The 26,277-nt window shown below is 42.3% G+C and overlaps 1 long non-coding RNA gene across 1 annotated transcript in view; it reads right to left on the bottom strand.

The window, feature by feature from the left end:
• Positions 1-6,409: 6,409 nt before the first annotated feature.
• LOC137320476 (uncharacterized) overlaps positions 6,410-26,277 on the bottom strand; it is a 34,499-nt gene continuing 14,631 nt past the window's right edge. Inside the window, exons 2-3 of the long non-coding RNA XR_010962541.1 lie at positions 12,767-12,958; positions 6,410-9,777 (exon numbers count right to left, since the gene is read on the bottom strand). This is a non-coding gene — a long non-coding RNA (uncharacterized lncRNA). The remainder of the gene's footprint in view (positions 9,778-12,766; positions 12,959-26,277) is intronic.

Here is a 26,277-nt window from a genome sequence, read left to right as displayed (position 1 = left end):
TTACCCCCAATCCCGTGATTTTTTATCTTAACTAATAATCTTTTATGTGGCACCTTGTCGAATGCCTTCTGGAAGTCTAAATACACTACGTCCACTGGTTCCCCTTTATCCACCCTATACGTTATATCCTCGAAGAACTCAAGCAAATTTGTCAGACATGACTTCCCCTTCATAAAGCCATGCTGACTTTGTCCTATTAAATTATGCTTATCTAAATGTTCCGTTACTGTCTCCTTAATAATAGACTCCAAAATTTTACCCACCACAGATGTTAAGCTAACTGGCCTATAATTTCCAGCCTTCTGCCTACTACCCTTTTTAAATAACGGTGTTACATTAGCAGTTTTCCAATCTGCCGGGACCTCTCCTGAGTCCAGGGAATTTTGGAAAACTATCACCAAAGCATCCACAATCCCTACTGCCACTTCCCTCAAGACCCTAGGATGGAAGCCATCAGGTCCAGGGGATTTATCCGCCTTGAGTCCCATTATTTTACTGAGTACCATCTCTTGAGTGATTTTAATCGTATTTAGCTCCTCCCCCCCGAGAGTCCCCTGTTTGTCCAGTGTTGGGATATTCTTAGTGTCCTCTACTGTAAAGACTGAAACAAAATATTTGTTCAGCATTTTTGCCATCTCCATGTTTCCCACCATTAATTTCCCGGTCTCATCCTCTAAGGGACCTATGTTTGCCTTAGCCACCCGTTTACTTTTTATATAACTATAGAAACTCTTGCTATCTGTTTTTATATTTTTTGCTAATTTCTTTTCATAATCTAACTTCCCTTTCTTAATCAATCCTTTAGTTACTTTTTGCTGTCTTTTGAAGAATTCCCAATCTTCTATCCTCCCACTAAGTTTGGCTACCTTATATGTCCTTGTTTTTAGTCGGATACTATCCTTGATTTCTTTACTTAGCCACGGATGGCTGTCATTTCTTTTACACCCTTTTTTCCTCAGTGGAATATATTTATTTTGAAAGTTGTAAAATAACTCCCTAAATGAACACCACTGCTCATGTACCGTCTTACCCTTTAATCTATTTTCCCAGTCCACTTTAATCAATTCCGCTCTCATACCATCATAGTCTCCTTTATTCAAGCTCAGTACGCTTGTTTGAGAATCAACCTTCTCACCCTCTAATTGGATATGGAATTCAACCATGTTGTGGTCGCTCGTTCCAAGGGGATCCTTAACTAGGACATTATTAATTAATCCTGACTCATTACACAGGACCAGGTCCAAGGTTGCCTGCCCCCTTGTAGGATCAGTTACATACTGCTCAAGAAATCCATCCCTGATGCACTCAATGAACTCGTCCTCAAGGCTGCTCTGCCCAATTTGATTTGTCCAGTTAATATGATAATTAAAATCCCCCATAATTATGGCTGTTCCCTTATTACATGCCCCGACTATCTCCTGATTAATACTTCTTCCAGCAGAGTTGCAACTATTAGGAGGCCTATATACTACGCCCACTAATGTTTTTTTTTCCCTTATTATTCCTTATCTCCACCCAAACTGTTTCATTATCTTGATGCTTTGTCCCAATATCATTTCTCTGTATTACAGTGATTCCTTCCTTTATTAACATAGCCACCCCACCTCCCCTTCCTTCCTGCCTGTCCTTCCTGATTGTTAAATACCCTGGCATATTTAATTCCCAGTCGTTGTCACCCTGCAGCCATGTTTCTGTAATGGCCACAAGATCATACCCATACGTAGTTATTTGTGCCGTTAACTCGTCCATTTTATTACGAATGCTACGTGCATTCAGATAAAGAACTTTCAAATCTGTTTTGTGACGCTTAGTTCCTGCTTTTTCCTTTTTTAACACTTTACCTATTACTCCATACCTTCTGTCCCTTCCTGTTACGCTTTCCTCTCTCTCCCTGCTCAGGTTCCCAACCCCCTGCCACTTTAGTTTAAACCCTCCCCAACAGCACTAGCAAACACTCCTCCTAGGACAGCGGTCCCGGCCCTGCCCAGGTGCAGACCGTCCGGTTTGTACTGGTCCCACCTCCCCCAGAACCGTTTCCAGTGTCCCAGGAATTTGAATCCCTCCCCCTTGCACCATTCCTCTAGCCACGTATTCATTTGAAATATCCTCCTATTTCTACTCTGACTAGCACGTGGCACTGGCAGCAATCCTGAGATTACTACCTTTGAGGTCCTATTTTTTTAATTTACCTCCTAACTCCCTATATTCTGCTTTTAGGACCTCATCCCCTTTTTTACCTATATCGTTGGTGCCTATGTGCACCACGACAGCTGGCTGTTCGCCCTCCCCCTCCAAAATGTTCTGTAGCCGCTCCGAGACATCCTTGATCCTTGCACCAGGGAGGCAACACACCATCCTGGAGTCTCGGTTGTGGCCGCAGAAACGCCTGTCTATTCCCCTTACAATTGAGTCCCCTATCACTATAGCTCTGCCACTCTTTTTCCTCCCAGCCTGTGCAGCAGAGCTACCCGTGGTGCCAGGAAGTTGGCTGCTGCTGCCTTCCCCTGATAAGTCATCCCCCCCAACAGCATCCAAAGTGGCATATCTGTTTGAGAGGGGGATGGACACAGGGGACCCCTGCACTACCTGCCTGCATCTCTTACTCTTCCTGGTGGTCACCCATTCACTTCCTGCCTGTATACCCTTTACCTGCGGTGTGACCAACTCGCTAAACGTGCTATCCACGAGTTTCTCTGCATCGCGGATGCTCCACAGTGAGTCCACCCGCAGCTCCAGCTCCGAGATACGATCGGTCAGTAGCTGCAGGTGGACACACTTCCCGCACACATGGTCGGCAGGGACACTGGTAGTGTCCATGACTTCCCACATCTTGCAGGAGGAGCATATCACGGGTGCGAGGTCTGCTGCCATGACTTGCCTTAGCTGAGTTACCCCTTTTAAATTACGTTGAAATTAGAAAATGTTAACTATACTAGGGACCTAGGTTCACTAAAAAAAAACACTATCTGCTATAAAACCTGCAGATCTTCCCTTTCTTATTACTTTACTTACAGTAAAATGGTAGAAATACTCACCTGAACCTACTCACCAATCAGCTGCCTCCCCTTGAGGCACCTATGCTACAATTTCCTGGAAAATCTGTGCCATAGTAATGGCGTATGTCATAGATGTGCCATTACTATGGTACAAGGATCCAGCAAATTCTGACCCTATGATTCTTCTGATTCCCTTCTAGTAGTAGTATCATTGCTGGAAGAAGTCACATCACTATCGGAATATACAATTTGTTGCATGGGCACAATCATCAACTGTCTGATGGCAGGGCGTCAAATCAAGGAATGGCTTGAGCCATCACAGTGGAGAGTTTGATGTCATGGAGAGGATGATGGAAACAATGAATAATTCCTTTACTTTGTAATGAGTACAATTTTAACAACCTTCATAGAATCTAGGAAGGTTTTATTGAAGTTTCTTGATACCCACAGTGCAATAGAGGTTGAATTCACACTCCTTCAGTTTCGTGTCAGTGTGAAATGGTTGCCACCAAACTTGGAGTGTAAATCGGATGCCAAGATCCAAAGCAAAATGGAGTCAGACTACTTCAGCTTTCTTCCGGTGTCATTTGGGGCCCTGTTGCCAGATACACGTTGCTTTTCCACTATAACTGCAGTGACAGTATGAAGCTAAACTACTTCTTATCCTTGCTATAAATGAAGTATGAATGCCCTGTTAGATGCTTAGTGTACTTGTTTATAAAAAGGCTTAGTTGAAGTCATCTGATCTAGGGGTCCTGAATGTACATATTGAATAAATTGTTTGAAATATTAGGGTTATTCCTTTCTGTGAAATGATTGGAGATTCAGGTCCCCTCACTGGGTGAGTTGGATCCCAAAAAAAGAATTAAGGTCTCTGCTCATGCTGCACATTGTGAGGTGTATGTTTTTTCTTGGAAGTTTCTGAATTAGTAATTAATACCTTCAGAGGGGATTGTAACTTTATCCTTGGAAGTAAACAACCTCTAAGAACAACTATTTTAAGAAAATGTGCTGAGAGTCTATCTGTTCTACGTCCATGCTTCAAAATATGTGCCATTGGCCTTAAAAGGGGTCACTAATAAGACTGCACATATCCTCTTGAAAAATATTAGGTTGGTTTTGCTTCCTGCCGTGATCACGGCTCCTAAAGTGCAGCCATGTCCAACACCATATTCACCCCCAGGACAATTATATGATAGTTAACAAATTATATTATTTCCACCATAGCAATGTTAACATATAGAATGTGAAAAATAAAACTGAGAAAAAACTCACTAGTTGTGAATAATAGAACTATTTCTGTCTCCCTCACAACAGCCACAAATGTACCACATTCAGATAACTAATGGCAGAGGTACCACCTGGCTTACCTACAATAATGAAGTAGTAAGTGGAGTGTTTCTTTCACTAAGACAGAGGGTGGTTGTAGAGGGTTGTTTTCAAATTGGAGGCCTGTGACCAGCGGTGTGCCTCAGGGATCGGTGCTGGGTCCGCTGTTATTTGTTATTTACATTAATGATTTGGATGAGAATTTAGGAGGCATGGTTAGTAAGTTTGCAGATGACACCAAGATTGGTGGCATTGTGGACAGTGAAGAAGGTTATCTAGGATTGCAACGGGATCTTGATAAATTGGGCCTGTGGGCCGATGAATGGCAGATGGAGTTTAATTTAGATAAATGTGAGGTGATGCATTTTGGTAGATCGAATCGGACCAGGACCTACTCCGTTAATGGTAGGGCGTTGGGGAGAGTTATAGAACAAAGAGATCTAGGAGTACAGGTTCATAGCTCCTTGAAAGTGGAGTCACAGGTGGATAGGGTGGTGAAGAAGGCATTCGGCATGCTTGGTTTCATTGGTCAGAACATTGAATACAGGAGTTGGGATGTCTTGTTGAAGTTGTACAAGACATTAGTAAGGCCACACTTGGAATACTGTGTACAGTTCTGGTCACCCTATTATAGAAAGGATGCTACCAGGACTTGATGGTTTGACTTATAGGGAGAGGTTAGATAGACTGGGACTTTTTTCCCTGGAGAGTAGGAGGTTAAGGGGTGATCTTATAGAAGTCTATAAAATAATGAGGGGCATAGATAAGGTCGATAGTCAAAATCTTTTCGCAAAGGTAGGGGAGTCTATAACGAGGGGACATAGATTTAAGGTGAGAGGGGAGAGATACAAAAGGGTCCAGAGGGGCAATTTTTTCACTCAAAGGGTGGTGAGTGTCTGGAACGAGCTGCCAGAGGCAGTAGTAGAGGCGGGTACAATTTTGTCTTTTAAAAAGCATTTGGACAGTTACATGGGTAAGATGGGTACAGAGGGATATGGGCCAAGTGCAGGCAATTGGGACTAGCTTAGTGGTATAAACTGGGCGACATGGACATGTTGGGCCGAAGGGCCTGTTTCCATGTTGTAAACTTCTATGATTCTATGATTCTAAGTGGCCAACACTGAATTTAATCATTTGTTTTCATTTTCTGTGGTTATCCCACATCACTGAGCTAAATGCTCCTACTAGTTTATTGGCTCACCAATGAAGGAGTAGTATTTGGGGTCAAGACTGCCTGTCAAATTTTCCTTCAGGTGAATTTATGTGTACATGAAAGTTTGCAATTTCAATTTACCTCTTTCCAGTATGCTGGTATGGTATGGCAGCAACATACGTCTTCACCTCAAGCAGCTGCATCCTCATATGAAATGCACGTTTATCATTAGGGAGTCCTTTAGTTTATTTTAAATTATCACGAGGCATTTGTATATTATAAGTGGCCTACCGCCTGAAGCAGACAGGCGTTCCGGTCACCCATATCAACATCCTATCCAAGGTGGCAGCGGTTAAAGTACCTGCCAGCGTAAAGCAGGGGTTAAGTTACTCAATGCCATTTTCAGGCTGCTCCTGCCCCATTTATGCCAAGTGGGGATCTTTAAAATCAGCCCCGGAGACTGGAAATTGAAGAAGTATTTGAAATGGAAGAGTATAAAAGGATGTAGGGAAAGAGTATTGAAATGGGATTAGAGTAGATAGTTCAACTTGAACAGGTAGCATCAGAACAGGCATGATGGGCCAAATGGCTTCCTTCTGTGCCACAATATCAATGATTCTATTATTATTATTCTATATTAGGACTTTTGTGTATTTTGAGGTGCTATTTTAGCATGATCAAGATAAAATATTGTAAAAATAGTTCACTGTATTGTACATTGATAAAGCCATTTACTAAACTACTCTCATTATAATGTGCATATATTAGAGTAAAGTGGTCCAGTTAAATTTTTGCAGCCTAAATGTACAGGTAATTTAATTCAAACAAATGGGATTTAGTCAAGGTTTGGTTACATTTTGGATAATTACATTTTTGAAGTGCTAGTGAGATGCAGGATATTTTTGAATAATAAAGACAACATAGAACCTAGTTCGATTAATTACATTATTATTAATATTTTGTCAGATAGTCAGTCATTTTATTCTGAAGATCAGCACATCTCCTTGTTGCTCTGCTGGTCTGTACAAAGACTAGGCCGAGTACCATAGGCTTTACACAATCATGGTTGGGGAAATACAAGTATTTAGTTACATTGTATACGTACATGAGCAACAGGTGCAGTATTACACTTGTGAAGCCCTTAATTATCTACATATAACTAATTAAAAGTGTCATGAACTGTGTCTAATCATTCATACTGCCTCTGAACATATTTAGTGAGTTTTCCACCTTCACTGATCTGTACCCTGCTGAGGAGAAGATAAATCAATAAACAAAGTGGCATGAACGGACCCAAGCAAGATTGGCACTTACCAAAATTGTGATGGACCAACATTGTGCTAGTGCCTGATGTTGGCCCACATTATTTATGCAAAGTGAGCTCCTGATCCAAATTGGGCTGGCACTCAAATCTTGCCAAACTTGGGAGTGGGGGAGGAATCGGTCTTTAAAGGGCTGTAGTCAAAATCTATAGGGAATCTGTCCTTTAAATAGCCACACCAGGGGACAACAATTATTTCAGTCTTTACAAAAGCTGCATGGGGCAAATGAAATGGCTGGCAAAACTCAAGAGAAAATAAAGTAAATATGGAGGCTAGAAACAAAGTCTGTGGGTAAGTGAAGCAGTGATGCAGTATAATAACCCCGTTGCAAGCAGTAGCGACAAGAAAGGTTTTCCTATTTGGTACTACAGGGAACCTTGCCCAGAAGATAATAGTGTAACATGCCTGGCAGAAGGTACCTGCAACACCCAGGAACAGATAATGCACGTTTTATATTTTTGTATTCCCTTGAGTATAGAAGATTAAGGGGTGGTCTAACTGAGGTATTTAAGATGATTAATCATCTTAAACTATTTCCTCTGGTGGGGAAGTCCAGAATAGGGGGGCATAACTTTAAATTAGAGCTAGGGCCGTTCAAGGGTGATGTCAGGAAGCACCTCTTAACATAAAGGCTAGTAGAAATCTGGAACTCGCTTCCCAAAAAAAGGTGTTGATGATAGGTCGATTGAAAATTTCAAAACTGCGATTGATAGATTTTTGTACGGCAAGGGTATTAAGGGTTAGGAATCAAGGCGGGTAGATGGAGTTAAGATAAAGATCAACCATGACCTAATTGAATGGTGGGACAAGCTTGAGGGGCTGAATGGCCTACTCCTGTTCTTATGTTCCTACCTTCAAGGAAGTTACCAAGTTACCCAACAGTACCATTTACCAGGTAAATGGTCCAAGAATGCATGTAAAGTGTTGCATATCAACCTATTTGATATTTGCTGCTGGTATATGCTAACACCTCGCACAACCTTACAGCTTTTTCATTGCTTATCATGCATGCACATACTCCATAAAGACACACAAACAGTGGGAAAGGACATGAAATTGCTAGCCATCATAACCTATGTATCAGTTACCTGTTTGATACATGTTTGGACAGCAAATTGACTAGTCTGAAGATGGCACATGCTAGTCTGAAAGGAGGTAGAGGCCAAAAAGTTGAGGGAGGAGGTGACCATGACTGCAACTTGGCAGTGCCAACCTTATGGTATAAATTGGCTGCAGGTGCCCTCACAGCAGGTAGCACAGATCTGGAATTGGATCCATGCTGACCTGGAGCCTATGGAGACAGTTTCCTATGGTCACTGTCAGGTAGATGTGCTGGATCTCCCAGATATGGCCGGTGGCATAATTGCCAGTGTTGGCAGTCCATCTCTGATGCCTGCTGATTTCCTTGGCCTGCTTTCTTTCATCTTGTACCACTTCAATCATCAAAATCTGTGCTCACGGTGCTTCAAAACCAACCATTAGCTCATTTTAATTTAACTTGGCAATTGTTACATGAATCGTCACTTGGGTGTGTTGCCACTTCCTGTGCTCTCATGCAAATTTGTATTGTAAAAGTACATTTTCACATCCCCTTTTCCTCAGCTCTTCCTGTTGTGCTGGTCTTAGAAATGCTTCAATTATAGTTGGCTTTCTGCTGAATTAGCAAACAGTTTAGCTATATTAGGTTCTACACATACATTACCTACTGTTGGATGAAAAAAATTTCAAAGCAAAATTTATAAAACAAAGATTAATTTCTTTTTCATAAAAATGCCAATAAAAATTAATTTTAAAAGTATTAAAATGTACTCTAAAGCTGAAAGGTAAGAGGCCTGAGAGCTGCACTGCCCACAGTTGGCCCAATCCTTTGGGGCAAAGGGAGTGCACTCCCATACTAAGTGGCTGGAAAATCACTCCATGCTTTATTTAAATGTATTATAATATTTAAATGAAAATATAGGTCATTTTCAATCATACCACTTTAAGCAGATCTATAAAGCCTGTTCTTGACGTTAATGTACTGCAGATTCAATTATATAGAACTGAGCCAGATTTTCTGGTTCCCCATTACCTGTTCTGTTCCTGTGCCACCGACCATAGCAACTTGAAAATATACTTTTTGGTATCAGCCTGTTCATTTGATGAATTGCTGATTGGGTAGCCATTATCATTAGCAGTAACAAGTGGCAATCTAGGAACATAAGAACATAGGAACAGGATTGACCATCCAGCCCCTCATGCCTGCTCCGCCATTTGATAAGATCATGGCTGATCTGTGATCTAACTCCATATACCTGCCTTTGGCCCATATCCCTTAATACCTTTGGTTGCCAAAAAGCGATCTATCTCACATTTAAATTTAGCAATTGAGCTAGTATCAATTGCCATTTGCGGAAGAGAGTTCCAAACTGCTACAACCTTTTGTGTGTAGAAATGTTTTCTAATCTCACTCCTGAAAGGTCTGGCTCTAATTTTTAGACTGTGCCCCCTACTCCTAGAATCCCCAACCAGCGGAAATAGTTTCTCTCTATCCACCCTATCTGTTCCCCTTAACATTTTATAAATTTCGATCAGATCACCCCTTAACCTTCTAAACTCTAGAGAATACAACCCCAATTTGTGTAATCTCTCCTCGTAACTTAACCCTTGAAGTCCGGGTATCATTCTAGTAAACCTTTGTTTTGCTGATAGGTCTGAGGAAGTTGACTCATCTCAATTGATAACCTATGTCAGCCCAATGTCATTTAGATGTGACATATCAAACGATACAAGCTTCAGGTCGTGATATTTAGCTCTCTATTGCAGTGCCAACACATAGATTCCTCAGGAAGTGTACTTCATTCCATGCATCTTCTAGTTGATTAATGACTTGGTAGATGTCTTCAAAAGACACGTCAGGGTCAATTTTGTGAGGTCATACTAGCACTGCAGGTCCTTGCTCATGGCAGGTGGGGGCCAGGAAATCACATGTCTGATTCTGTAGAAAGTGCAGGGGTGAAATTAAAAAGGAAATTAGGAAAGCAAAGAGAGGGCATGAAAAAATATTGGCAAATAAAATTAAGGAAAATCCAAAGATGTTTTATAAATACATAAAGAGCAAGAGAATAACTAAGGAAAGAGTAGGGCCTATTAGAGACCAAAAAGGTAACCTGTGTGTGGAGGCAGAAGACGTGGGTATAGTTCTTAATGAATATTTTGCATCTGTCTTCACAAAATTTGGGGATGATGCAGACATTGTAGTTAAGGAGGAGGAGTGTGAAATATTGGATGGGATAAACATAGTGAGAGAGGAAATATAAGGGGTTTAACATCCTTGAAAGTAGATAAATCGTCAGGTCCGGATGAAATGTATCCCAAGCTGTTAACAGAAACAAGGGAGGAAATAGCGGAAGCTCTGACCATCATTTTCCAATCCTCTCTGGCTACAGGTGTGGTGCCGGAGGACTGGAAGACTGCTAACGCTGTACCGTTGTTTAAAAACGGAGAAAGAAATAGGCCGAGTAATTACAGGCCAGTCAGTCTAACCTCGGTGGTGGGCAAATTATTGGAAAAAATTCTGAGGGTCATCATTTAGAAAGGCATGGATTAATCAAAGACAGTCAGCATGGATTTGTCGTGTCTGACTAACTTGATTAAATTTTTTGAGGCGATAACAAGGAGGGTTGATGAGGGTAGTGAGTTTGATGTAGTCTACATGGATTTTAGCAAGGTTTTTAACAAGGTCCCACATGACAGACTGGTCAGAAAAGTAAAAGTCCATGGGATCCAAGGGAAAGTGGCAAGTTGGATCCAGAATTGGCTCAGTGGCAGAAAGCAAAGGGTAATGGTCAACTGGTGTTTTTGTGACTGGAAGGCTGTTACCAGCGAGATTCCATGGGCTCAGTACTAGGTCCATTGCTTTTTGAAGTGTATATGAATGATTTAGACTTAAATGTAGGGGGCATGATTAAAAAGGTTGCAGATGATACAAAAGTTGGCCATGTGGTTGATAGTGAGGAAGAAAGCTGTAGACTGCAGGAAGATATCAATTGACTGGTCAAGTGGGCAGAAAAGTGGCAAATGGAATTCAATCTGGAGAAGTGTGAGGTAATGCAATTGGGGAGGGCAAACAAGGCAAGGGAATACACAATAAATGGTACGATACTGAGAAGTGTAGAGGAACAGAGGGACCTTGGAGTGCATGTCCACAGATGCCTGAAGGTAGCAGGACAGGTAGATAAAGCGGTTAAGAAGGCATACGGGATACTTTCCTTTATTAGCCAAGGCATAGAAAATAAGTCCATCACCGGCATCTCCACATCATAGAAAATAAGAGCAGGGAAGTTATGCTAGAACTGTACAAAACACTAGTTAGGCCAAAGCTAGAGTACTGCGTACAGTTCTGATCGCCACATTACAGGAAAGATGTGATTGCACTCGAGAGGGTACAGAGGAGATTTACGAGGATATTGCCAGGGCTGGAGAATATTAGCTATGAGAAAAGATTGGATAGGCTGGGGTTGTTTTCTTTGGAACAGAGGAGGCTGAGGGGAGATTTAATTGAGGTGTATGTAATTATGTGGGGCCTAGATAGAGTGGATAAGAAGGACCTATTTCCCTCAACAGAGAGGTCAATAACCAGGGAGCATAGAATTAAAGTGATTGGTAGAAGGATTAGAGGGGAATTGAGGAGAAATTTTTTTCACCCAGAGGTGAGTCTATGATTTGCAACATGCTGCTTCTCCAGTCTATCCATGTAACTGAAGTCGCTCATCCCTGGAACCATTCTAGTAAATCTTTTCTGCACCCTCTCTAAGGCCATCACATCCTTCCTAAAGTGCAGTGCCCAGATTGGACGCAATACTCCAGCTGTGACCCAATCAGTGTTTCATAAAGGTTCAACTTAATTTCCTTGCTTTTGTACTCTATGCCTCTATTTAAAAAGCCCAGGATCCCGTATGCTTTTTCAACCGCTTTCTCAACCTGTCCTGCCACCTTCAAAGATTTGTGCACATATACCCCAAGGTCTTCCTGTTCCTGCACCCCCTTTAGAATTGTACCATTTAGTTTATATTGCCTATCCTCATTCTTTCTGTCAAAATGTATCACTTCGCACTTCTCTGCATTAAATTTCATCTGCCATGTCTCCGCCCATGTCTGTCTATGTCCACTTGAAGTCTATTACTATCCTCCTCACTGTTTGCTACACTTCCAAGTTTTGTGTCATCTGCAAATTTTGAAATTGTGCCCTGTACACCCAAGTCCAAGTCATTAATATATATCAAGAAAAGCAGTGGTCCTAGTACTGGCCTTTGGGGAACCCACTGTATACCTTCCTCCAGTCTGTAAAACAACCGTTCACCACTACTCTCTGTTTCCTGCCACTTAGCCAATTTTATATCCATGCTGCCACTGCCCCTTTTATTCTATGGGCTTCAACTTTGCTGACAAGCCTATTATGTGGCACTTTATCAAATGCCTTTTGGAAGTCCATATACACAACGTCAACCGCACTGCCCTCATCAACCCTCTCTGTTACCTCATCAAAAAACTCAAATCAAGTTAGTTAAACACCATTTGCCTTTAACAAATCCGTGCTGGCTTTCCTTTATTAATCCACATTTGTCCAAGTGACTATTGATTTTGTCCCGGATTATAGTTTCTAAAAGCTTCCCCACCACCGAGGTTAAACTGACTGGCCTGTAGTTGCCGGGTTTATTCTTACGTCCATTTTTGAACAAGGGTGTAACATTTGTAATTTTTCAGTCCTCTGGCATCACCCCCATACATGGATATGTTTAGAGGAGACCTGTCTTCACTGTCTCCACTTCATGAATCAGGATGCCACAGAGTTGGACCATCAACTATGAGATGACTTGCAGACAACCTCTGGAACAGGGATGGCTCTTTCTGCAGAAGTGAAGGTTATCACAGAATGAAGCTTTCATGCTACTGGATATTTCCAAGCCACAGCAGAAGATACCTACCTCATCAGGCAGTCTGCAGTGCACAAATTTATCAAACAAGTGACAAATGCAAGCAGCAACAATTTCATCATTTTCCCTGTGGAAAGGAGGCATCAATTGGAGCTATTACCAAGTGGCAGGGTTCTCTTGAATGCAAGGCATTACAGATGGCACTCAGATGGACACCAGGACTCCTTCCATCAATGCTATGACCTACATGAACAGCAAAGGTTTACATTCAATTAATGCTAAGGCAGTATCTGACCACAGAAACATCATTAGGCACATCAATAGCCATTATCCAGAAAGCAGATATGATGACTTCATTGAACAAAAAAAAATGCAGAAGGTAGAAATCTGAAACAAAAACAGAAAATGCTGGAAATACTCAGAAGATCTGAGAGCATCTGCGGACAGAACAGAAGTTGATGTTTTGGGTATAATCCCTTCCTCATGTGGGATGGATGTGTGGAGTTTCAAGGGGTGGGAGAAGGAGCAGACTGGTGCTTCGACTGGGCATCCCCGGTTGGAACACTGCTGACAAAGTGATCTGCATCTTTGTTTTTGACCTGTGTTTTGCACATTTAAGCAGCCTTATGCTTGTTTCAGGCAGGTGGGCTGCTTGTCCAGTTACAGGCCCGGCTAAATATGGCATCAGGTGGGCCTTTGACATCATTGCTCAGGCCAAGGTGGACACCGATGTTCAACTGCTGGGTACTTGTTTTTCAAGCGCAAAACGGGTGGCCATGAGTTGAATTTCTCCCCAGTGGCAGTGTGGTCAAAAAGTTCTTGTGTTTAGGCAGTTGCTTACCTGTATTTTTTTTGTATATCAGGTGGTGGAACCAGAAAGGTAATTGGAACAGGGACAGATGCATCATGAGTCATGAATATACAATGAATAATTTTCTAACTTTGTGCTTTTGCTAGGGGGCTTCTCCAATTGGTAGCACATTTCGGAAATGGTCGGGCAATCGCACATAGCGTGCGCCCAAATTGCCAACACATCTGTCAGCGGATGAAGCTGCCCTGAAACGCAAAGTCAGAAAATTACTCCTACAGGCTGCAGGAACATCCAAGAGTTGGATGGAGGTTCAGAGACACATGGAGCAGTATGTCTGTTGGGGCAGCATCAGGAGGTAGGCTGCCAGCGGCTCCTGGGTGCACTGCACACCGAGGAATCTGCGACTTGCTCTTAAGTACCTTAGTGCAATTTTTTCAGAATATTTTTGTGTGCCCAGCATACACCAGAGCCAGATTCATGGTACATTTGTCCTCGTTCTAAATAAAATTGTTGTTATATCACATAATATGCAAACAAAAATACAAGTGTCACTGACAACCTCCTAAACACCTGACAGAGTTTTTGACTACACTTGCCATAAATAACAACTTCATCTAAATATATTAAACATATTTGTCACAAAGCTTTTTAACAATTGATCATGAGGGCTCCCAGTCATTGGTGCGACTAGCATAACAAGTAACCGATCAAGGCCATCTCCAGTAATGAAAGCAGTTTTTCATGAATGTCCTTCAGCAAGTACCACTTGCCAGCAGCCCACTGGATACATCGAACACTGGAAATCAGCAAGTGTGTCCAGTGCATCATCAATCTGTGAAAGTGATACCAATCCTCTAAATGTGACACTGTTTCAGTTTCAAATAGACAATGCCTAAGGATTTGATAGTTCAATAACTCCAATATTCTTGGATCATAGGGGTCTAAATTCCACGTGATTGCGCCCGTTTCTCAGGTGAGAAATGGGTGTAACGATAACTAATTTTGAAGTGCGACCGTCCATGCTCGATTTACGCATGCACCTGGGCACTGCTAAAATCATCCAGACATTTCTTTAGGCGGCCCTGGCTCTCATGTTTGACAAATTTAATGAGTTTTTTGAAGAAGTGAATGAGAAGTGCAGGTAGATAAAGTCATAAAAAAGGCCAATAGCATTTTGGGTTTTATAATAGTGCATAGAATACAAGAGTAAAGATGTAATTCTAAATTTGTACAAAATGTTGGTTAGACCTCAATTAGAGTATTGTGTGCAGCTTTGGATAGATAAAAGGAATGCAGTCGATGTGGGGGGATTCTGCTCTTCAGCTTGGTGTTCCGGCAGGGCAGGACTTCCGCCCATTCACCCCTCCATATCTGCCCCAGCGCCTCCATATCTGCTCCAGACCAGATCCTTTTTCCTCGATGGGCTATCGGCAGGATTCCTGCCATCAAGAGGGATCCCACCGGTGCAATGGTGGAGAATCCTGGCAATGTTGCAGTAGGCACACCGCTGCAGCACCAGAAGATCCAGTGAGGGAACTTAATGAGGCAGAAGCGCCCCAAGATTACAGGAGATGTCCCACCAAAGGCTTTGGCTGAGACCATAGCCTTCAACAGGTAAAGGGAGAGGACACCATTACAAGGCCCTGTTTCTCCACTAGGCACCTCAAAGCTGTTACCGCCACTTTCTGGGGCCCACCGTCACCTTCATCATAAAGCCCCAAGAAGCAGCAGTAACACAGGTGGAAAGAAGGAAATTCCAATGATAACCGGAACTCACATCCCTGCCAACATTTGCACATGGCGGGCGGGGAAGGAGAGGCAGTGGCAGTCTCGGTGAGACAAAGGAAGGGAAATCCCATTTGGGATGGTGAGACAGAGGTAGGCCTCACTGCCCATTTTCCTGCTGTTTTTGCCACAAAATTGCCTAATTTGACAGGAAGGATACAAAAAGTTAGAATAAATGGGTGTTGATCAGACTGGAAAAGGGTTGGAAGTAGTGTACTAGAGTGGTCAGAGCTGGGTCCACTTTTGTTATCATACATATAGATGATTTAGATTTGGGCATAAGGAACAAAATCTCAAAATTTGCTGTTACCTCAAAAGTTATAGGTTTGGCACACAGTGAGGAGGACTGTAAAAAAAATGCAGGAAATTATCGATAGATTAGCAGAGTGGGCTAACAGGAAGCAGATGCATTTAATGTGAATAAGTGTGAGATAATACATTTTGAGAGAAAAGCAAGGGACGGAAATATACACTCAATGGAAAGACACTGAAGGGGGTGGATGAACAAAGAGATGCAGAGATTCAAATACATAATTCCATGAAAGTGCAAGTGTAGGTAGATAAAACTATAATAAAGGCTAATAAAATGTTGGGCTTCATAAAAAGAGGCAAAGAACACAAGAGAAAAGAAGTAATGATTAATTTCTACAAAACATTGGTTAGAGTACATGTTAGAGTATTGTGTATAGTTTTGAACATCTAATTTTATAAAGGACATTAAAGCCTTTGAGAGTATATAGTATAGATTCACCAAGATGTTGCCAGGGATGGAAAACTACAGTTAGGAGAAGAGACTTGAGATACTTGGACTATTTCCCCTGAAGCAGGGAAGGCTAAGTTGAGATTTAATAGAAGTTTTAAAAATTATAAACAGTTTTTATAAAGTGAATGGGGAAATACTATTTATCTGATTAGGGATTCAGTGACAAGAGGCCTCTAAGAGCGAAAGGTAAGAAGATATTTCTTTAAGCATTGTGTTGTTGGAGCATGGAATGCTTTGCCTCAGGAACTGGTTAAGGCAGAGACAATACATCTTTTAAGGGAAAATTAGATAAATATTTGAAGCAGAGGAAGATACAGGGCTTTTGTAAGTGTGGGATTAGTTTTGGATTGCCTTAGCACAGACACGATGGGGTGAATAACCTCCTTCTGCACTGTAATCTTCAATGGTACTATGGTCTTGCTCTGCCATTGTTTGCGGGTAGGTTTGCTCCTCCTTCATTTACTCTATTATCCTGGTGGCTGTGTGGACCTTGTTTTATCTTTGTTGTGCTGCTGTTCATGGCTGTCTTAATGGGCTGAAGAGGGTTGCCTTGGTCTCCTAGATGCCATCCTTGTATTCTGCCTTCACTTTCCAGCCACCCTTCAAGTCTGCCTTCTCTTTCAAATACCCCAGACGGAGAAGATTGTCTTAAAATGAAGACAGCATCACCGCTGCTTGGGAAGCAGACATTGAGCTATATGATTTTATGTGGTTGGTCTCTGATCGCCTACACATTGCAGGAATGGAACCAATTGTGGTTCGTGAAGCCCATGGGATTGTGTGCAGGAACCCTTTTAGTCACATGGGTGTCACCAATAATGTCCTGAAATTTGGGGAACCTGCAACGTGAAAATTTTTCAGCATCCTCTCATCCAGGGGGAAAATTATGAAGTTGTTTATCCTAGGAAACAACATATCAGTGACCTGCTTGAAGCATCTGTGTACTGTGGATTAACTGACATTGTTCATGTCCCTTGTGGGAGCTTGGAATGGGCCTGGGCATAAAAGTTCTGGACTGTGGTGACCTTGTAATGATATCCCTACGTGGTAGAGGTCAGATTCAAGTAAACATCAAAAGTCTGTCACTGCCTCCTTGATAAAATGGAGCCTTGTTGGCAGTTTTCCTGGGACATTCCCTGATAGATTTTTTACAAATTCATTCTTAGGATGTGGGCATCGCTGACAAGGCTGGCATTTATTGCCCATCTCTAGTAGACCTGTGAAGGTGGTGGTGGGCGGCCTTCTTGAACTGCTGGGAGCAGTTTTGATACAACTGAGTGGCTAGCTAGACCACTTCCAAGGGCAGTTAAGAGTCAATCATGTTGGTGTGGGACTGCAGTCACATATAGGCTAGACCAGGTAAGGACAATAGGTTTTCTTCCCTAAAGGATATTAACGAACCAGTTGGATTTTTACAACAATCTGACAACTTCATGGTCACTATTACTGATACCAGCTCTCTATTTTCCAGATTTTTCTTTTTGCTTGGGTCAGTTGAGTTGGCTGAATGTGTAAGGGTGAATGCAGGCAGTCTGCATCCAGTGCAATCAAACTGCCTCACATCCATCCTTTCATCCCCTTCCTCCTTCTCCAAATATTAGAAAGAGAGTGCAATACTCACTGGAATTTCTATATCTAAAATTTTGATTGTAGCTATGGTAAACTTTGCTGCCAAAAATTCTGGGACAAAGACCTCCCAGAATAACTATCCAAACAAACACACTAAAAATTTCAGCAATCGCAAAGTCAAAGTTAAAGTTTGTTTTCGTATATAAGGTTGTCTCCCCTTTGAACACTGAATGATGTCAGCCTAGAATTTGCCTGACCATATTTACAAATTTTATATAGGTGACCTGAGTGCACAGCTCATTTCCTGCAAGGAAATCAAGCAGTTGTACCTGTGCTGATTTACATCTCATTTACATTGATTGTAATATTCTTTCACACATTGCACTCTGATACCAGCAGCCAAAGCAACCAAAGAAATTGATCCTAATATCTCCTTAGCTTTTAGATGAATTTTATGCTTTTCAAGGTGAAGCATGTCATTGATGGGGAGTGTCCAGTTTACAGACAGAAAATTGATTTTCATCCCATAAATCTGGATTGGATGCGAACTCAGATCCAAAGTGAATGTACAGTATTCTAACCCTCTTCCCCACTGAGTCCTGTCATACACTAATGTGTTAAAACATCAACAGGCATGTCACTCTGAAAAATTTTAGTAAATAAAGCAGAAATTCCAATCGGCAAAATTTACATACAAATGCTTCATGCGTTCATGTGTGCACTATTTTTACACAGGCTTCAATCCGCTTAATTTAAAAATGTTAACACCTGCTTAAAATAGCACACACAGGAACATAGTACAAGAACATCAAGAGTTTGCACATGCACTTCACTGATTGGAATGTTTACCTTAATACATCTATTATTTTGTAATTAGAGACATTTGTAGCATTTAATATCATGTATCAACAATACATGAACATCACACAAAGTAGGGTCACCTGATGCTGAAATGAGTTGTCTTCAAGCGATTTTTTTTTGGCAAGCCACAAGCTCAGCAAATCCTGTTGCACTTGGGATATAACGGAAGTCAGCCTTTTTTGTGAGTGACAGCAACATCGTAATGATACCAAGGGCTTACAGAGCTCCTGCTTATTTCCCTGGCAACCCTCAATAGCACAGCACCAGAGGTACTGCCTCAAAGCAAATCAGACTGATGTATCTGTTGGCACTGCTGCTCAGTGATTTCATTTGAAAATCAAGAAATTTATTGGTGGTGCTTTATCTTAAACGTGTAAAGAAAATGTGGGAAAAATAAATATTTATTTATATTTTTTTAATAAAGATAGTAAGGTTTTAATATTTAAATACATATGCATTACATTGACCAATCCAGCAGTGAGGATTTCCTCCTTATTTGGAATAAACTTGCCCATCTGCCTCCAAGAGCACTTTTACACTGCAGATACTGGTATGAGACTGGTAGCTGCAGTTCAGGTTTCAGCTAGACAGAACCTTGTTTACACTGCTTCAGTGAAACTTGAATTATGCTGTCCAGGAGAAAGCTGTGCATGTGTGCTTACCTTCATGTGCAGAGTTCCCCTCCCAGCAGTTAAATTTTAAACGTGTAGAGAGTGTGAGTGGCAGCATCCACAGTGTCTAAACATTTAAATTAATTGCAAGTGGATTTATGTGTCCAGGAGGTCCATGGAATGTTGTGGTACTTTTTCCACTCCATTTGATACCAGATTCTATACAAGGTCAAAAAAGTAACACTGTAAAACTCCGTCTCCAAGGAGTCTTACTCCACTTTCCCCTGTGGTCAGGCCAGTCCTAATTCTTAATTTACCCAACTTTAGTGCATACATGCCAACCCCACTTTTTTCACAGACTGTCAGGCCGAGAAATTTGGGCATGCACATACTTTGGCCTGCGGGGGAGGGGTGGGAGGCGGGGCGCAGGGATTAATCTCTGTACCTGAATGGTGAGATCCGAGGTGCCCCTGATATTGGACCTTGGGTCACATTTCCATCAAGCCGGCGAGAAACGAAGAGCCTGCCGGCAAAGAGTGAATGAAGATTGGGCCGCTGCTAGTGTTGCTGCAACCCTCAGGTAAGTGATGGCAGGGGGTGGGGGGGGGGATCAGATCAGAGGTTGGGTCGGGGGAATGGGAAGCTGGGTCTGGGGGGTGGGGGTGTGGAGGTGATCAGGTGGGGGTGAAGCAGCACCCCCCGTTCTTTAAATGTAGGATCAGGAGGAGCACTCTTGCTCCTCCCGGTTCCACATTCTGGTAACTACATTTGAAAAACTAACCCTGTTGGTCCCAAGGCATGGTTTTCCTGAGTGCAGCCAGTGCTGGCGCCATCTGCCTCAGGGCAAATCAATCTTTCAGTGAGTTCCCAAAACAGGCGTTAGGCCCCTTATCTGCATATACAAAGGGCCTAGGGTTGCCAACTCTAATTGGAGGTTTGACCACGTGACATTTGATCATGACATCTGACCACATGACTTCTACAAATGTTAATACATTTACCTTATAAAGGTTGGGTCCCCTGTTGTTGAGAATCTTTGCTTGTGGTTTCGTGCTAGCAGCTGTTTTGCGAGAAGCTCGAAGAACCATGTGGCCGCCATGAGCAGGCGAAGAGGGGCAACCGAGGGCGGGGAAGAGGGGCAACCGAGGGCGGGGAAGAGGGGCAACCGGCTCTGTAAGAAATGCTGGTCCCCACCCCCGCTCCATTCTCTTCACTCCAATTTATAGAGGGGAAATCAAAGGTGGGAGGGACTTTGATTCCACCAGTAACTAATGGTAACTCACTGAAATTGCACTGAAAATTAGTGGTAATACTGATTGAGAGTACACTGATGGAGCGGTAATTGGCCGGATTGGATTTGTCCTGCTTTTTGTGGATAGGACATACCTGGGCAATTTTCCACATTGTCGGGTAGATGGCAGTGTTGCAGCTGTACTGGAAGAGCTTGGCTAGAGTAGGCTCGTTAGCGCCCAAAAAATGGGCACTGAGCGGCTGAATTTCTGGGTCTCAGTATTTTGCATCCGGTATCCGCATGTCTACATTTGTTAGTAAACATCAGAGGAGGTTTACACTGCCCGAGGCACTAAGGTTACCCCCATGAACCACCGCAGCTTCTTTTTAATGGTCTAGCTTGATGCTTCTGTTAATAAGGATCTAACTCTGTAAAAACTAATGATAACAACTGGAAATTATATCACATGAACATGGCCTAACAAACTTTATTACCTCCTGGAAATTCCCGACCTTGCAATAGTTTAGTAAGATGTGAAACTCATGCCCACAGTTTGCAGCAGAGCTGAATTCCTGAGCAAACTAACAGGTAGGAAAGAAACAGGTGTTATGGTGAATCAGGGGAAAAGAGTCTCTATGAACAGGGCAGGGGGGAAAGACTGCCTCTGTGAATGGGAGGGGGGATAGGAACTGGGGAGCAGGAAAAATTCTAAATGCAAAATACTGGCCGTTCTTGTGAAATATGGGGTTGGCATGTATGCACTAAACTTACAGAGGCTGAATTTCCATGGAGGTTTTCCTGCTTACCCACCGTAACTTCAGCAGAAGAGCCACCTCATTTTTACGGTAATTCTGTGGCTCCTCTGTATGGTAATGGAAATTTACCTATGTGAACTGAAGAGAAGAGGAAAATAGTATCACTGTAAACTGGGGGAAAGGGAAAAGAGAGTCGCAGTGAACTGGGAAAGTAGGTACGGTTGCAGTCGAGGGTCAATGGCATATGCCCACTTTAAAATTTTGGAGGCTGTAAACTGACCTCAACGAGCCGATAAAATCCCTCTAATGCTGCAGCAGTGACAGAAACAGCACCAGCAGAAAATGCAACTCAAGAGTTGGCAGCAGCACAAGGGATAAGAAAATTGGAATGGGAGAGATGCACTTGGTACATAAGATTTTTACATGAAGCTATTAGTCAATACAGATGTCTTATGCTCTTGCTGCTGCCGCCTCTCCTGCTCCCACTGCTGCTCCTGTTCCCAATGCTTCTTCCACTCTCAGATTGCTGCCTCTCCCCCTCCTTGTGGCTCTTAGTTGCAGATTCTGCCACTGCCTCTCCTATTCCTGCTGACTCTCCTGCCATCAATTTTTCTCTCAGTGCCAATTCCTTGTATGCTCCTACTGGCTCTCCTGCACCTGTTCCCATAACACGAAGAACTATTCTGCTGGTGGTTATGCATGTTATATTTGTTTTAATTATACAATGTGTTTTTGCACATTACATTACAGGATTAGGGGGAGAAGAGTGCCTCTGAGCTAGGGGAAGGAGGCTTCCTTCACAGTACTGTAAACATTGGTATATACTTACCTCAACTACTAGACAGAATACATCCGCTGCTGCAGAAGTGATAGAATTAGCAGTGTAAGAGGCAGCAGGAGAATCTGCAACCCCAGAGCTGGCAACAGCCTGAGAGATGCGAGAGCTGAGAGTGGGAGAGGTGCACGTGGTACACAAGGCTTTTACTGTGAAGTTATTAGTTAATACAGACATCTTGTGCTCTTGCTGCTGCTGCCATCTCTATGGTTACAGATCTTACCGCCTCCTCTACCAGTGCCACTGCCTCTCTGTGACTCCTGTGGAAACTAGTAAGGTTTAGCAGAGAGCACCAATACATATCCACAATTTCTCTGCAAGAAATAAAGGATAATTTTTGCCACAATTGTATACTAAACAAGTGATGAAATGTTGGGTAAACTTGCACCTTAAGTTATGACGAGCTCATATATTTTCAGTGTAACTATATGCCATAGGCCTATATACCATAAGTTTTGAGTTGTCAGCATTTGGAGGATTGTGTTGGCTTTTTGTAACCTGTGGGTCATCTTTTGCTAATCATTTGGGTTGGCATGTATGTTACTGCTTTGCACCAACCCTAAAATGGCAATGTAAATACACTGCAAATCATTCCAGGGCATTGATTGCCCTCTTCTGTAGCCAGATAGTATAGGGGTGGGATTTAGAATCTTTTTTTCCAAATTCTACATATTAAATGAGTCTTTGTAAAGATCACATTTCAATTTATACGCCTTGAGATTTAGTATAGGAGTAATTCTTGGATTTGATCCAGTTTTAGGTTAGGTTCGCTATCCTCTTATGTCCTGCAGGCATAGTTTGTTGTGGTGATCAGATTTCAGTTCAATATCTCATATGCCTCTCATTTCAAGCAATGCACTGCCTATTAACCAGTATCAATTTAACACAGCATGTGGAATCCAACTCTTTGACTTTTTAAATCATCTGTCAATTTTTTTCTTTTTCCGTTTCCCATCTGATCAACATAATTTTGCGCTGTTTTAAGAAACTATCTTTGTAGACTGTGGATCTGTAGTCAATGTATTACATCCTTATTGCGTCAAACATTGTTTGCTGCTTTGATAGTTAGAACAAAAATAGTTCACCTCTTTTTTATATTAATCAATATTAAACAACAATGGAAAAGCGACCTTGTGCACCACTGAGCATGGACTGTAGTATATATGGTGCCATGATGCAGTGTTGAGTATAGCTAGCTGAATGCGCAAATTGTAACTTAATTGCTTTTCATCAGACTTTCCTGTCCCTGTTTCCACCATTTTTAAGCTGAATCATACGAGGGAAAAGTAGTAGTTGCCCCAGCTAATCAAAAGCCAAAAACACTTTAAAAATGGTACAAAGATTGTGTGGAAACTTTGCTAAGTCAAGGACAATTGACAATTCTGTTTAGTGGTTGAAAATCTGATCACAACAGACCACAACTGCAGGACATAAGAGTACAGCAAACCTAAACCAAAACTGGATCAAATCCAAGAATCACTCCTATGCTAAATCTCAAAGTCTATAAATTGAAATGTGATCTTTAAAAAGACTTAGTTAATATGTAGAAATTTGAAGAGGATGAAAGTTTCATTGCACCAGAGGCAGATTGCCCCACTCTCGCCTGTGCCCATGCAGCCATATCTAAACACTCAGACGCATAATCCAGGAATTATCCAGATAAAATTGCCTCGAAGGCTCCATGTCACCAGGAAGACAATGACAAACTTATGGGGGGTAATTTTAACCCACAAGAATGTTTGGGTTGGGGGCGGGTGGGCAGTAAAAATAGTTCATTTTTGGAGCGGGACCACATCCTGCATCCAACACTTACAGGTTTAACCCAGGCGCATTAGGATGTGCGCGCGCAACAGACACCCGGAAGTCCTGCCGGCACTTATTGCACTGCTTGTGGACCAGGAGGAGCAGCAGTGCTTCATTCAAGCCCAACAAGCTCACCTGGTCGACAGGACCCATGTGATCGGCCGACCCTGACCCCCCTCCAATCAATGCTGGACGCCCCTCTGCCCCTTCCCCGATGGTAGACCCCCCCCCCCCCACAATGATCTTCTCCCATGCCCATCCAATGTCTTCCCCAACGTCCCACTCACTCCCCTTTTTTTTTAAGTGTCTCATCCTTTGCCAATCCTCTCTTTGCTCCTCTGCTGCTTCTCTTCCTTACTGCTACTTTCTTTAATTTCACACAATAACCTGCCTCACACTTCTCTTCTGAGTCTCCCTTTACTTATTTTTGCTTGTCTCCTCTCTATTCCTGCTGTATTTCTAGATCTCCCTTCACTCTCACCCACTATGTCTCTCTGACAGTAAAACATTCCTCCAATCCCAGCATCCTTTCATTACCTATATTTTCTCCTTTCCTTCTTGAAAATGATTCCACAATTTATAATTTATCCCTGAATTACCTTTAATCCCAGCCACCAATTTTTAACATTTGTAGTATTTCCAATAAAGGTCGATTCATTGGGCTAGCCCCAATAGGTATTGGACTGTTTGACTGCCAAAAGCTCTGGAACTTCAGGCTCCTGAGCCAACCAATTTTTTCAGATTTCAGCTCACACATAGAGACAGTGAAACAAGCTTTAATATTAGTGTTAAAGCTGCTCAGATATTAGCAATAATGTTATTACTGTAATATAACAATAAACCACTAAAATACTTTTTTTAAATTGCACATTGACTTCCCCAGTCTTTTCTCTTTTCTCATGTTTTTTCTTTAATTTTGCTGTTTAAATTTTAGTCTTGTTATTGCTAAATGATATACTTTATTTTAACTTTTCTGTTTTTCTTTTGAATCATTTAAAAATGATTTACGGCCCAAGATCTCTCTTTCCCTCCTCCCTCTCCGATTCATGGCTCCTTTCCCTCCTGACAAGCAGCTAGCCTGTCAATCTGGTTGCCTCACACGTGGGATACCCGGAAGCACAAATACTTACTATCAATTGAGTTGCGATCACAGATTGTGACGCACTTAATTCGCTTACGGGTTTCCCACATGAACATCTACCCACCTGCTCAGTTCCCAGCTCCATGCTAAAATCATGCCCATGACGTCTGCTGGAAGTAGACCTATCGAGAACCTCTACCACAGGAAATGCACTATCATAGAATAGAATCATAGAAAGGTTACAGCACGGAAGGAGGCCATTCAGCCCATCGAGTTCGCACCGGTTCTATGCAAGAGCAATCCAGCTAGTCCCACTCCCCTGCCCTTTCCCCATAGCCCTGCAAATTTTTTCCTTTCAAGCACTTATCTAGTTCCATTTTGAAGGCCATGATTGAATCTGTCCCCGCCACCCCCTCAGGCAGTGCATTCCAGATCCTAACCACTCGCTGTGTAAAAAAGTTTTTCCCCATGTCACTTTTGGTTCTTTTGCCAATCACCTTAAATCTATGCCCTCTGGTCCTTGACCCTTCCGCCAATGGGAACAGTTTCTCTCTATCTACTCCGTCTAGACCCTTCATGATTTCGAATACCTCTATCAAATCTCCTCACAATCGTCTCTGATCCAAGGAGAACAACCCCAGCTTCTCCAGTCTATCCACATAACTGAAGTCACTCTTCCCTGGAATCATTCTAGTAAATCTCTGCTGTATCCTCTCTAAGGCCTTCCATCTTTCCTGAAGTGCAGTGCCCAGAACTGGACACAATACTCCAGTTGTGGCTGAACCAGTGTTTTATAAAGGTTCATCATGACTTCCATACTTTTGTACTCCATGCCTCTAATTATAAAGCCCAGGATCCCGTATGCTTTTTTAACCGCTTTCTCAACCTGCCCTGCCACCTTCAACAATTTGTGCACATATACCCCCAGATCTCTCTGTTCCTGTACCCCTTTTAGAGTTGTGCCCTCTAGTTTATATTGCCTCTCCTCGTTCTTCCTACCGAAGTGAATCACTCTGCATTTTTCTGCGTTAAATTTCATCTGCCACGTGTCCGCCCATGCCACCAGGCTGTCAATATCCTCTTGAAGTTTATCATTTTTCTCCTCACTGTTTACTATCCTTCCAAGTTTTGCATCATCTGCAAATTTTGAAATTGTGCCCTGTACACCGAAGTCCAAGTCATTAATATATATCAAGAAAAGTAATGGTCCCAGCACTGACCCCAGGGCTACACCACTGTACACCTCCCTCCAGTCAGAAAAACAACCGTTCACCACTACTCTCTGATTCCTGTCCCTTAGCCAATTCTGTATCCATGTTGCTACTGCCCCCTTTATTCCATGGGCTGCTATCTAGATGACAAACCTACCATGCGGCACTTTATCTAACACCTTTTGAAAATCCATATATACCACATCAACTGCATTGCCGTCATCTACCCTCTCTGTTACCTCATCA

This window comes from Heptranchias perlo, chromosome 4, assembly GCF_035084215.1.
Source record: "Heptranchias perlo isolate sHepPer1 chromosome 4, sHepPer1.hap1, whole genome shotgun sequence".
NCBI classification, from domain to species: Eukaryota; Metazoa; Chordata; class Chondrichthyes; order Hexanchiformes; family Hexanchidae; genus Heptranchias; species Heptranchias perlo.
The sequence above is the reverse complement of the archived record's forward strand: the minus strand, read 5'-3'. Positions and strand labels throughout refer to the sequence as shown.